The following is a 10,987-nucleotide window of genomic DNA, read 5'->3' as shown; positions in this document are numbered from 1 at the left end:
GCTGATTGACCATGAAGGAGAGACCAGTCTGACAGTACAGGAAGATGTGAAACTGGAGAGGGAAAAACAAACACAAAAACAGGTTACAATATATCATATGAAAAATTAAAAAAAAAACAGCAGGAGAATCATGAAGTTTCTGAGACAGCAAATGTTTAAGGTTATAATTTTAAATTGGTACATGGGTTAAAGTTCTTCGTGGTTTTGCTGCTCAAAACAAAACAAAACAAAACAAAAACCCACCTAACTAGTTTACTCAGAATAACCTGTAAATAACCTTCATTTAGCTGTGAAAGCTGGAGGCCAGTAAAATTCACTTTTTAAACTTATTTATTTATTTATTTATTTATTTATTTATTGGCAGTGGTGGTGGAGATTGGGGTGAGACAGGGTCTCTCTATGTGCCCTGGCTGTCCTAGAACCCACTATGTAGCCCAACCTGACCTTGAACTTACAGAGATCTGACTGCTTTTGCCTCCTGTTTGCTGAGATTAAAGGTGTGTGCCACCATATCCAGCAAAGACTTCTGTATTTTTTTTTTAATGTAAAGCACATGAACTGTGCTAAATACAATTTAGGGACTTTAATCTTCATGAACAGAGTCTGACCTAATCATGCAAAATGTGCATATTGTCACGGTGGCATTAATTGCTTTATCAACTTTATTTCAAATTCCTTTTTTTCTTAAAAAAAGTTATTTATTTAAAAAAATACATCTTGGTTTCCTAGTATGTTCCAAGACAGCCAGGGGTACAAAGTGAGACTCACTTTAAAACAAAAGCAAAGAAAATTTGCACTGAACCTGGGGGAGGAACTGGTGAGGGCTTCCCGTGCCCAGAGTGAGAAGGCTTGGCCACTCCCTGATGTTGCTATTTTCTTGTTCTCCTTGCCTCTCAACTGGATTTCTTTAGCCACAGTATTGTGGTGTCAGGTTCTCAGTAGGTATGTCATTACTGGTCTATCCTTTGTACCCCCATGAGAAGCCACAATCTCAAAGAGCACTCAGCACCTGGGAAATGGTTGCTATAGCAGAGAAAGACTTTTTGGGAACAAGAAATCCAAACACTGGAGCTCTCAGAGCGTGAACAGTTTGCAAGGTCTGTGTGCCATCTGAGACTGGATAATATGTGCGCAGATCACAGGGATGAAGAATTAGCAGCAAAGAAGGCATAGGCAGTAGTCATCAAAACATGAGGGATCAGCCAGGTGTGGTGTGCGCCTTTAATCACAGCACTGGAAAGCCAGAGGTAGGCAAATCTCTGTGAGTTCAAGACCAGGCTGGTCTTCAAAGTGGGTTACAGACAGCCAAGGTTACATGGAGAAACTCTGTCCAAAAAAAGAAAGAAAGAAAGAAATCTAAGAGTAGAGGGATCTGTGATGCAGACCCAGATAGAGCAGAGCCCACAGGGGTTCAAGATCCCACCTACACGGCTCACCCAGACTGGCTGTGAGACTCAGCAGGTAGGACAGAGGTAGCCTTGAAGCATCCTCTTGGGCTCAGTGTGTTATGCAGAGAAATAAAAGGCTTTGTAAACACCTGATAGTAACCCTGACTTAGGAGAGAGACTTTTGTATATAGCCCACGAAGAGAATGGGTCATTAAAGTAGAAAGAGACTTAAACAGCAAACTTCACTGTCAGGCAATGCTATTGGACAAAGACTGAGTAATAGATGGGAGAGGGACACTGGGAAGATGCTGATCAGGACCTACCCCACCCTGTTGTAGTCAGTCCCTAGGAGCAGAGGAAGAGAACAGTGGGAACTCTAAGGTGACTGGGTGACATTTGAACAGACAAACCAACCAGCCCAAGGCTAGAGAGATGGCTCAGTACATAAACATGCTTCTCGGGAAAGCGTGAGCCCTGTGTGTGACTCCGTACAATACGGGTGAAAGCTAGACATCGTTACACTGTCTATGATCTTAGGGCTCCTACGGGTCCGCCGGATACGGAGATCAGAGAAACCGGAAGTCTGAGGGGCAGGTAGCTTGGCATATGCAGAAGAACTACAGCAAATAGACCTTGTCTCAGACAAGGTGGAGACCAAGGTCCGGCATCCAAGGTTGTCTCTGACCACCCACAGCGTGCACACGCATGCCCACACTCACACAGATGAATGAGCATGCATACACATCACACACACACACACACACACACACACGAGAGAGAGAGAGAGAGAGAGAGAGAGAGAGAGAGAAGAAATACATTTTTTATATTTTTAAAAAAGAGCAAAAATATTAAGAGTGCTCACTGCTTTATCAGAGAACCAGAATTCTGATGGCAACACCCACATCATGTGACTCAAAGTGCCTTAACTCCCACTCGAAGAGATCCAGAGCCCCCTTCTGGCCTCAGTGGGTGCCTGCACCCACATGTTTCTCTCTCTCTCTCTCTCTCTCTCTCTCTCTCTCTCTCTCTCTCTCTCACACACACACACACACACACACACACAAATAATAATAATAAAATAAGTATGTTTTTAAATCTCTTATGCTTTAAGATGATAATCTTACATCATGGCCCAGCTCCAACACCCCCACACATGCCCCTCCTTGCTTTTCCAAATCCATACCTCCGTTTTCATTAATTGTTGCTACATGCACATATGAAACTACAGAACACTTCACAAATGTGCATGCCATCCTTTTGCAGGGCCACGCTAATCTTCTCTGTATTATTCCAATTTTAGTATATAAGCTGCCAAAGCAAGCACTAAAATAAATATTTTTTTTTTTAAGAAATCAAACTGGAGAGAAGCAGAGCCAGGTCCGTTTATATCATGACATTTGTGCCAACGTGTGCATCCCCATAGATTCCCAATGGTGGTTCACTTTTTGAAACTGCTGAGTGTTTCAGACTCTGAATGAGCCTTGGACATGCCGTAGGAGGGAGAAGAGAGACATCTTTGTTGTGCCCTGATCAGAATCATCTTCAGATTGGAATCACAGCTTTGCTGCGTCTCTTTGGGGGTGGGGTAGCTATCTGATTCATCAAGAGTCTAGAAAGAGCCGAAGGACTGCATTATGTACACCACCTGCTTTCATTAACTGCTCAGTTGGGGGACTGACAGGGATGCAGCCATTTCTTCTCCATTTCTGTGGCAAAATAATCCCACGTGCTGCTAACATCCTCTGCCTCCCTCACCAACTTTGACATCCCTGCCATGCCCTGATGCCCTGGAATACAGGCAGTGGGGAGAGGCGAGGGTCTGCATGGGGAGTTTCAGAAATGTACCTTCCTCAGAAAGTGTTTCCAAGCTGGTTTGTGGCCAAATCGTTTAAGATGAATGACTGTTTATTCGTTTTCCCCAAGCCCTGGGGATCACACCAGGTCCTTGCACATGCAGTTCCCTGACTTGATGCCGAGCTATAGCCCTGTGTTTCTATTTTTAAAGAATTTTCAAGGAAGGTAATCTCTAATAACCTGTCCAACATCCGATCTATATTTTTAATGTTCTTCCTTTTATCAAATCTAAGCCTAAATTTGCCCCCTTTGTTCTCCTATCAGTGAATTGTGAGTCTTAAAAATATACTATACAATTTCATTTTGAAATCCTGTTTGTAGCTTAAATGTTAGACTATGGTTTATAGATAGCATTTATCCTGCCAGAGGTGCTGGAGCATTTTTGAGATGTCACTGGTAAAACGGGGCTTTGTAACTTGAGTCTGGAAGGCCACTGGTCACTAATGTAGTGCTGTGATCAGTGTGAAGAGGCAGACACTGGGATAAGCGATGCTTTTCAAAGTGCTGTCTGTGCTCAGAAGCTGTTTGCGCCGTGAAACCAGGAGAGGACCAGAAGGAGCTGGCAGGCTCATCAGCCGTGCGGATGGGAAGACGGAATAAGAAGCAAAAATTAAGTTGTGTGTGGTCGACTCTAATGGTCCCAACACTTGGAAGGTTGAGACAGGAAGCTGGTAAGTTTGCGGCCAGCCTGGGCTACAGACAAAGTGAGACCCTCTCTCAAAATAGCAAGAGGCAGAGGAGCTCCCACCTGAGACAGAACACCCCAGGCAGCTCAGAACAGAGACTTGGGGACGAAGTCTCATGAAGGATGTACCGGCGTCTCCACTGGAGTCCTGGACGTACAAGGGGACGTACATCTCCCCTTGCAGAGTGTGCTAGGGGAGTTAGAGGGAAGCACATTCCATTCAAGGCTGACAAAAGCCAGGAGGGTGCTTAAGAGGGAAAGGACAAAAGTGTGAAGTGTGCATCGGTGCTTTGTTCTTCCCAATGATATTTTAAGTTACACACGTAATATCAAAACAGACTCCCTCTGTATACAGCAGAGTAAGCATTAGGACTATGGTGACGTGTGCCTGCTCCTCACCTGCCACCCCGATGGCCTCTGAAGGAGGGTCATCCTTCTCTTTGAACATGACAAGATCGGCTCTTCATCATGGGGCAATGACAGTGGGAGGGGAAGACTGTAGGAGTGAGTAAATTTCTCTGTTCTTGGACTCAGAAAGACTGTGCATTGAAGTTCAACCGAGCCGGGCTGTGGCGGTGCATGCCTGTAATCCCAGCACTTAGGAGGCAGAGACAGGCGTATTTCTGAGTTCGAGGCCAGCCTGGTCTACAGAGTGAGTTCCAGGACAGCCAGGGCTACATAGAGAAACCCTGTCTCGAAAAAAACCAAATCAAAAAAAAAAAAAAAAAAAAAAAAAGTCCAACCGAATCACGGCACAATGAGGAGAAAGAACATATTATTTTGGAAAAGTATTTTATTTTTTAAATTTATAGTGTCATTAGCAATTTGGGTTTTTAAAATTACACTTATTTATTGTATACCCATTTTGTACCTGATGTTCAGATCAGAGGACAATGTGTAAGTGTCAGATTTCTCCTCCTACCGTATGGGTCCTGGGGATTGAATTCAGTTAATTAGGCATAGTGACAAGTGTCTATCCAATAAGCCATCTCACCAGTTTGTTTCTTCTTATGCGTCTTCACAATTTCCTTCCTTCCTTCCTTCTTTCCTTCTTTCCTTCTTTATTTCTTCCTTCCTTCCTTCCTTCCTTCCTTCCTTCCTTCCTTCCTTCCTTCCTTCTTTTTTGTTTTTTAAGTTAGGTGTTGGTGAGACAGCTCAGCTGGTGAGAGTAGCTATGCAAGCTTGAGGGTGTGAGTTCAAATCCCCACTCTGGAAGAAAAGTGAGCTGCAGCCCAGTGTGTTCCCTTAACCCCAACACTGTGAGGAAGACACAGCAGGCTCTGGGCTCACTTCTTGCTAGCCGAGCTGCAGGTTCCAGGAAAGAGAAATCTGTTCTCAAGGGGATAAGAAAGAAGACTAATGGAGTAGAACATGTGACAGCCACCTCTGGCCTCCATGCACCCCCTTACACACACACACACACACACACACACACACACACATACACACTCATGCAAACTCACACACATACACACACTCACACATACACACATACTCACACACACTCAAGCACTCACACACACATACACTCACACACATATGCACACACTTGCACATACACTCCACACACACACACACACTCTCACACACAGTGAGGCCAAACATACCTGTCACTATTAACAGTCTACCATAAGCTTTTTCTTCTCTCTCAAGGGTACTGTTAAAATTTCTGAACAGAATCCCTTGTTCCCTAAATCCTTAGCTACCCATTTTCCACCCCTCTGATTCTTCCACACACAGTTATAAAACATGAACTGTTACTTTGTCAGGCAGAATGAAGTCTTGGTCGCTCAAACTGGTTTGTTCTGGAACATTCTAGATAAGTCCTACAACCTCTTTAGTTCTGGTTCTTTTTCCCCTCAGGAGATCCAGTGGGTCCACTCAGGATTTTGGTGTGCCTAGACCCCAGTGTCTTTGCAGCCCAAGAGAAGGTGACCTTAGAGAAAGGGTGAGCTCCTCTGCGAGGCAGAACCGTCCTATCCTGGTGGTTGCTGAGAAAAGGGATGGTTGGTGTTTCCAGGAGTGGCCTCCTCCTACAAGCACATTGATCTAGGAGATATAAGTTCGGTGACCAGATGTCCCTATCCCAGGTCTCAGGGCTCCATCCATTCCTTCCTAGTCAGAGTCCTGCCGTGGTGGAGCAGAGCCGCGGTCATTGGAAATCTGCTGCAGTATAATGAGGTCCTGCTCCTGGAGCCCACTGCGGGTGAGGACAGTGTTTGGTGCTGAGGCACCTCTGTCCCCACACTCCACTATATGTAGGTGCTTAATAATTGTTAGCCTTCCTGATCTTTTTCAGTTGCACCAAAAGCCAGGAGGAGGGGCTGGGCAGCTGGCTCGGAGGTTAAGAGCACTTCCGGCTCTCTCTCCTGGAAGACCCGAGCTCGGTTCTCAGCAACCAAGTCCCCGCAACGGACAACTGCCTGAAACTTCTGCTCCAGAAATTCCAAAACCTCTGGCCTCTGCAGGCACTGGCACTCCCACGCACACCACACACATATACACGTAATTAAAATATAAATTAAATTTAAAAGAAAGTCAGAGGAAGCAGCCGTCCAATTCCCAGATCATTATAGAAATATAATTTCCCTTGAAACTTTCAAGTGCCCTTCCAGTTGATCCACTCGGTGTTCATCCAAGCACTTGGAATCGAACCCAATGCATGCTGGGTAATCACCCTTAACATCCAAGCGCCCCCCCCACACACACACACACCATTAAAAAATCTTAACAATTACACCACTATCTCTTGGAGTCAACATTATTAGTTTTGACCAGGTGTTCACGCTAAGCCAGAACATGATCTGGCGTGAGATAGTTCATTGCAGCTGAAGGCAATTCTCAGAGAGACGCTGGCCTTTGAACCTTCATCTGCCCCTAGCCCTGGCCAACAGGAGAACAGGTGGCTGGGGACTGAAGTGTCCAGTCTCGGCATAACAGAACTTTCAGTACAGGCACCGAGCCAGATTCTAACCCGATCTCCCCAGGACACCTCTGCACCGCAAAGCTTTGGAAGCGTGAATGTACCGCTCCGCTTTCTGTTGTTAGGAGATACTGCAGGGAGACAACTTAAAGTCTCATGAAGAGGTTTATTTTGGCTCATGGGTTTGGAGATTCTAGTTCAACATCAAGTGGGCTGGTTGCTGTGGGCCTTGAGCAACTGGTGCTTGTGTACCTCTTCCTGGCCAGGAAGTACCAGAGGCCAGGAAATAGGAAGAAGGGGAGGAGAGGGAGGGAGAGGAGAGGGAGAGGAGAGGGAGAGGGAGAGGGAGAGATGGAGAGAGAGAATATTCCTTCTAATGACCTAAAAACTTCCCACAGGACTCCTTCTCAAGACCCACCGCACCCCAAGAGCCCCACCACAGGGACCACGTCTTTTCACACGTGGAGCTTTGCACGTGGACCTTGGGGAACATTCAACATTCGAACTATGGTTATCAGTTTAAAGCTGGTTCTCAAACTTTTGTCAGGGTCGAATTACAAGCTCCTTAAACTCCAGCTTCTTGTTCTCCACCTTCAGTGCTCTCGGTTGCAGGACTGAGTTCTGAGGTGGGCACTGTTGGTGACTGCTGGGTACTGCTGAGCTGTTTCTGCTTCACAACTTCCACCTGAAGGAGGACTGGCATAAAATACACAAGCACGGGCTGGGCAGCGGGGGCGCACACCTTGAGTCCCAGCACTCAGGAGGCAGCGGGGGGCACACACCTTGAGTCCCAGCACTCAGGAGGCAGGGGGGGGCACACATCTTGAGTCCCAGCACTCAGGAGGCAGCGGGGGCGCACACTTTGAGTCCCAGCACTCAGGAGGCAGCAGGGGGCACACACCTTGAGTCCCAGCACTCAGGAGGCAGCGGGGGGTGGGGGGGGGGGTGGGAAGGGGGGCGCACACCTTGAGTCCCAGCACTCAGGAGGCAGAGGCAAAGGCAGAGGCAGGCGGATCACTGTAATTTCAAGGCCAGCCTGATCTACACAGAGAACCCTGTCTGGAAAAACCAATATATATACAATATACATATGCATATGCACAAGTATCTAATCCAGGCACTGCTGTGAGTTTGAGGCTAGTCTGAACTACAAATTGAATTTAAGGCCAACCTGGGCTACATGGCAGAAAGCCCTGTCTCAGAAATAATATATAAACATGTTAAATATATCTAAAACATACCTAGAGATAGCTAGGGTTGCAGCTGGTTCCGTCTGCTCTGCCAGCACTAGTATATTGGCCTTTTGTCCTCCGGCTGTTCACGTCTGGTTTCCACGTTGCTGTATCTCCAGCTAGCACTCCTACAGTCAAGGCAGGAGGTGGCGGGGTGGGGGTGGGGGGAGCAACTGGGATCTGCTTCTTTTAGGAGGAAACTAGCCATCCTTTAGAAGTCCCCTGCTCGTGCGGACTGCGTGGTTTTCTTTCATTAATCCCCATCACTCCAGTTATTGCAATGATGTCCGTATGTAATATATTCTTTCAAAAGCCGATCAATGGGAGAGGGTAAGGCAATCCAAAGTCCTCACGGCTAAGGAAGCACCCTCCACAGTGTGCTCCTGTCCTGGGAAGGAGACCTGCTGAGAATTTTTTTGGAAACAGGAACTCATGTATCCTATGCTGGCCTCAAACTTGATATACAGCCAAAAGTAACCTTGAATTTATGATCCACTGTAGTGCTGGGCTTCTAGGAGTCTTAGGGTTTCATCTGCTGTGATGAAACACCATGACCAAAAGCAGCTGGAGAAGGAAAGGGCTTATTTCATTCACCCGTCCGCATCATTGTTCATTATCAAAGGAAGTCAGGACAGGAACGCAAACAGGACAGGAACCTGGAGGCAGGAGCTGGTGCAGAGGCCATGGAGGGTGCTGCTTACTGGCTTGCTCCAACCCGCTTTCTTAAAGGACCAGCCCAGGTGTCACCCCACCCACAATACGCTGGGCCCTCCTCCATCAATCACCAATTAAGGAAATGCCCTACAGTCTTGCTTCTAGCCCATTCTTAGAGAGGGAATTTCTCAATGGAGGTCTCCTCCCTCAGAAGACTCTAGCTTGTGTCTACCTGATATAAAACTAGCCAACACAACAGGCATAACCACCATGCCTGATTTATGAACTTGAACTCCTAATTTAAAAAAAACACAGACACACACACACAGAGAAAGAGAGAGAGAGAGAGAGAGAGAGAGAGAGAGAGAGAGAGAGAGACTCAATTCAAAGATGTATTTGATGAAAACTTCTTTTCTCTTCACTAAACCTTCTTTTCTTTTTTTCTCACCAGACCCCTAGTGAGAGAGGAGAGGAATCTGAGTTCATTCCATGGCTACTATTTCATTAGATCTCCAGCCTGGGACACTGGTGTGGGTACCAGGGAAGAAGATGGGCCAGAGTTAAAAGTGAAAGATCTGGAGTCACTGAAGTCTCTGAAGAGGCAGGCTAGTGAGAGGATCATCTGGGTGGCCTGAAATCTGAGTGTAGCTTCAAGAGTGTGACATTCTGCCCACAGATCTCACAGGTCTGTGGCAGTAGGAGGGCTCTGAAGGGCAGGGTAGCTTTGATCCTCCACAGCTTCAAGGTCGTGAGTGTCCTGTGTGGTGGAAACCCAGCTCTAAGGTTCTGACACCAAGCACTTGGAATAGAGCAGCACTCTGGTGGAAGCAAGAGAGAAGACACTGCTGGCTGGAGATCTAAGTCAGTTGGTAGGGTGCCTGCCTGGCATTAGGAGAGCCTGGGTTCGATTCCCAACACCACACAAAACCGGACATGGTGAAGCATGTCTTGAAACCCCAGCACTTGGGAGGTAGAGGCAGAGGGATAAAACACTTAAGGTTATCTTGGGCTGCATGGTTCACATAGCAAGTTTGAGGCAAGGCTGGGACACATGAGACCCTGTTTCAAAATGGGGGGAAGGGGGTGTCTGCACCTTATCATTGGTGGTCACCGCAGTATCAGGGTGCATCCTCACAGTGTGTAGTAGGGTCAGCCGCCCTGAGTTCCCCACCCACATTGCCACCGACCAGTTTCTAGTGCTGCCTTCTCCACAGGATGTTGTCCGAATTCACTCATAAACACTTAACTGGAGTGCCTTGTTCATGGCTGTCTCCCATGTGGGATTAGTCAGGGTGTAGAGACCCCAGGGAGGCCTTGGCTCAAGGGAAGGGAAAAAGAGCCCCAGCTCTAACAGCGTCCATGCAGGAGAGGAGAAGGAGATGGGCCGAGCTAGAACGCTGTTTGTTTTCATGAAGGTGAACAGTTGTTTTTGCTCCCAGGCCTCAGACCTCAGAAGACATAAATTACTCAGGCCAGACAGGGAAGAAAGCTGGACTTCATGGATGGGCTTTATGGGGCCTGTGCGTGCTTAGCTGAGGAGAGACTGGATTTCATTTCGGGGGTCTGAAGGACAATGAGAACTGCGTGACCATTAATGTAGGGCTCTGTGCAGAGAAATCAGAGAAGGGATGGACCCTCTGAGGAAGAGAGGACAATTAACGGATGATTCTCATGGACCGTGGGAGGAGGCAGACGGCTCTGAAATCCAACAGTCGCACTGAGAGTGAAACCGCAGGGGCAGATGTGAAAAAGAAGCAGCAGCCATCCCAGGCTAGACAAAGCACCTGCTTGCCGGAGTCTTCAGTGTGTTCAAGTGCGAACCCCAGCGTTGTAGAGACGGCTGTCAAGGGAACCGTACTGCAGGGAGCCCACAGGCCTCTGGCCCGCTCGCTGCTGCTCATAGGTGCTGTTTCAAACCACGGGTCTCTACAATTAGAGTTCCGATTGTCTTCAGCGAGCCACACTCTTCAGGAAGAATTCTCCAGCACAAATATCTCCATTGATTTCTTGTTCCCAAATCATTTTACATGTGTGGATATTATGCTATTTTACCATCTGTTCATATTCAGAAATCAAATAAATTATTAATAAAGTACAAGATAAGTAGCTAACAGACTTAATAAGATCATTTCTGGGCTGTCGCTGACAAATGTCCATTCACACGTCAGTGGTTGATTTTCCTTATCTATTGATTTAAAATATTTACTCTCTATAAGTTATAAAAATCAGGATGAAAAAAATGTGACGAATT

At 46.8% G+C, this 10,987-nt stretch overlaps 1 non-coding gene across 1 annotated transcript; it reads right to left on the bottom strand.

The window, feature by feature from the left end:
- Positions 1-2,606: 2,606 nt before the first annotated feature.
- LOC127695627 (U6 spliceosomal RNA) lies at positions 2,607-2,712 on the bottom strand. The gene has a single exon (XR_007980012.1). It is a non-coding gene; the product is annotated as a U6 spliceosomal RNA (small nuclear RNA).
- Between the last annotated feature and the right edge of the window lie 8,275 nt (positions 2,713-10,987).

Source organism: Apodemus sylvaticus, chromosome 10 (assembly GCF_947179515.1).
Source record: "Apodemus sylvaticus chromosome 10, mApoSyl1.1, whole genome shotgun sequence".
Taxonomy (NCBI): domain Eukaryota; kingdom Metazoa; phylum Chordata; class Mammalia; order Rodentia; family Muridae; genus Apodemus; species Apodemus sylvaticus.
This window is presented reverse-complemented; position numbering and strand designations above follow the sequence as displayed.